A 3,473-nucleotide genomic window follows, 5' to 3' on the forward strand; every position below is an offset into this window, starting at 1 on the left:
AGCGGCCCCGGGGTGCCGCATCGCTCCCTGCCTCCATCGCGGGGCCGGCGTACAAAGGCAGGACGGCCGGGATTGTCCGGTGAGCGCTTCTGTAGTGTTGTGCTGCGGTACCGGGGGCTGCTGGAGTGAGGTCATTGTTGTCTCGTAGTTGGTTTTTTTTGGGGGGGAAGGAAGGGGGAGTCTGCCTGGCTCCGTGTGCTGTGATGGAATAAGGGGTGCGATCTCCTCCGTGTGCCTGCGCTGGGGGTTACAGCACTGCTCTCTCGTACTGCTGGCAATGGGCAGCGGCGCAGGCTGGGCGTACTTCAAAACAGCTTGCTCTTCGAGGTGAGGCTGTGCTTCGCTTCTTATTTAGATTAAAGTTCAGTCAGTAGCGCTAAACCGCGACCGTCGGTGCTTTCAGGGCTGTGCCTTCGCTCTCCCAGCCTGCAGCAGCTTCCACCAGACTCAGGTACGCTCCCAGGAGGTCCCCAGTGTGCCCGCTGTCTGTGTGCAGTCACATGAAGCCCCCGGGCTGCCCACGGTGGGTGGGAGAAGCCTGGGCTCCTCCATGGCGGGCGTTGAGAACTTTCTGTCACAGTGCTGCCATTCAGGGGTAACAATGCCGGAAAGTTTGTCTGGAATTCTTGGGGGTTCCTGTTGTATCCTATTGGGTTTGTGTCTTTTTTTTTTTCTTTTTTTTTTGTCTCTGCTCATCTGATAACTGTGTGTTTGCTGGCTGCGGGAAAGGTTTGTGAAGGCTGAATCGCAGAATGGCTGGGGTCAGAAGGGACCTCAAGGATCGTGAATCTTCAACCCTCTGCCACACGCAGGGCCACCAACCTCCCCATTTAATACTAGACAGGGTGCTTAGGGCCCCATCCAGCCTGGCCTTGAACACCTCCAGGGATGGACAGGGCATCCACAGCCTCTCAGGGCAGCTGTGCCAGCACCTCACCGCTCTCATAGTAAAGAACTTCCCCCTGACCTCCAACCTAAATCTTCCCTCCCTGGCTGGTTGTATTTTAAGTGGTTGCCCAGAGAGGGGGGACGCAGGTAATGATGCAAGTGTGCTCACAGACTCTTATTTGCCTCTGTCCCAAGGCCAGCTGGATGTGGTGTCTCAGTATGCATTCGTATGTGAACATTAAAAGGGAATGATTTTTGGATGCATTGCCTTGTGTAGGATAGGGGAAACTGTAATTACATGGTGTAACTCTCTTGGGGGGTGAAGGGTGGGGGGAAGTTGTTACCTTTATTTTCCTTAGGCTACTTAGTATGCTGGGAGTTGGACTTGTTCTGTGTGGGTTGCTTCCAGCTCGGGATATTCTGTGCTTTTATATAGATGGGCAGATGGTGGTGACCCGTGAGGCCGTAATCTGTCATTGCAGAGTTGTACCATTCGCATTTTCTCGGAAGCGTAATTAAAAATATTAATTTAATTGCAATACTGGGTAGCATAAAAGCATCAATGGGATTCGTCATGGAAGCATGACTTAAATTGGAGACCAGTTAAACTTGGTCAGGGCGGCATTTTAAGTCCTATATAGGTGTGCATGGCCATTTTAATTACATGTCAGTCAGCGTGTAGATTGTTTTGTGGCAGGAAACCCCATCTGTGTTTCCATTTATCTTTGCAAGATAGGTCCATAAATAAGTCAGTAATGTAAGCAGAAAATACTTATTGTATAGGAAGCTTTTTTTTCTTTTTTGATCAATGTATGTTCAGAAACATCAGTGTAATGGCTCGTTCATGTGGCATTAACCTAGGCATTAAGCTTTTTCTTTGCAGCCTCTCTGCTCTATCAGGCTTGCACAGAATTGAGATTATGTAGAATTTCAGATTAATGCAGCCTTCAGCGTGGCATACAGCTACAAATGACAACAAAACAGTTAAACTGCTGCTGGCAGTTCTATTAGCAATCTCGTGCCCCTTCATCCCGACCGCCCAAACTTGAAGACTGGGTTATTTTGAGCCGTTCAAAATTGATGTCAACAAGTAATCCTCATTTTGACTGTATGAATTAGAATCCAAGTCTCCTGGTACTAAAATGGAACTAAACTTTAGTTTGGCAGCTGGAAGTGGCTGGCTTAGCTGTAACAGATTTCTTCATTTAAATATTTTTGTTAAGTAGTACTGCAGATAAAGAAGGGAATGAGAAAAAGTTGAGGATGTTCTCTTTTTTTCTTAACGCAGCTCACGAAGGGCTTTTTACTTCACTTGTCAAATGGTATAGTTTGGAAAAATCAATTAAAGAATGCGTAATTTTAGTTCTGAAACGTCAGTTGAATGGAATTTGTTACACCTTAAAAAGAGCTTTCATCTTCTAATTAAGATCACAAACATTTGTAATTCAGGCACTTTGCTTTTTCAGAGAGCTTCTTGCAGAGCTGACAGTGCTGTAAACTGCAGAGGGTTTGATTGATTTTGTGACTGTAACACTTGTCAACTTCGGGAGGTTCTTATTCATTTGCATCAGTTGCTCTCTCATGGATGTGTATGATTCTCTTGGAACTTCTTTGAAATAGAAGGTTAATAACAGGACTTATCCCTTTGGTCTCTAACAGCTAATACTTTAGAAGAAAAACTGCCTTACTACTGTTCTGAAAACTTAGTAGTTTATGAATGTTTTCCTTTTTCCTTTTGTGGTGCAGGTAGGAGCTCTGTATTCGAACTGCAGTTTTCAAACCTGGTGTTTTTCAAAAGAAGTGTGGTTTTTCTATTTTCCCCTCTTCCTGTGCTTGTGTCCCATTGATGCAAAAGCTTATTCAGGTGACAGGTATCAGAGAGGTAAAGGTTTGGAGGGAGTGCAGTAGGGGATGAACGCAGTGAGGTCTGGAGCACGAACTGTTTTCAGGAGGGGTTGACCTTGTTTCTGCATTCTTGAGCCAATTGTAGAGTTCATTTTATAATCAAGAAATGTGGAAGGTTAATAAAGTGGGGAAGAGTGGGAGGAGTTCCTGGTATGTGTGGGGCATCTTGTCTGCAAACCAGACGAGATTGCAGCTCTTTGCGTCTCCTGCTATGTGGCAGGTATAATTAAGTTGGCATTTTTCATTTTTCCCTTTGGGTATTTGAAGTTTTCCTGGTATAATCTGTCCTGCTTGTTCTTAAAACAAGGATGCTTTAAGGCTGAGTTGCAGACACTGGAAGTAATGAGAGCTAGGGACAGAACCAATGGCAGGTGTGAAGCCTGCTGTCCGGGGGTGGGGGGCTGCAAGGATGAACTTGTCTATTTTTGAAGCGTAAATAGGACTTCTTTCTGAAGCTGTGACTTGTGAGCAAAGAGTCTGCAGTTCCCCATCAGCATAGAAGCCAGTGTGCAGTGACATTTGGGTCGTGCTTGCCGTTGCTTTGTTACCAAATACTAAAACTTAAAGTTCTGACGCTTTGGTTTGGCTTAATGTCCTTTTTTGAGTAGCTGCCATTATTGGAACAATAAAATTTGCCCAGGGAGGTTGTGGATGCCCCATCCCTGGAGGCATTCAAGGCC

Source organism: Meleagris gallopavo, chromosome 8, assembly GCF_000146605.3.
Source record: "Meleagris gallopavo isolate NT-WF06-2002-E0010 breed Aviagen turkey brand Nicholas breeding stock chromosome 8, Turkey_5.1, whole genome shotgun sequence".
Classification (NCBI taxonomy): Eukaryota; Metazoa; Chordata; class Aves; order Galliformes; family Phasianidae; genus Meleagris; species Meleagris gallopavo.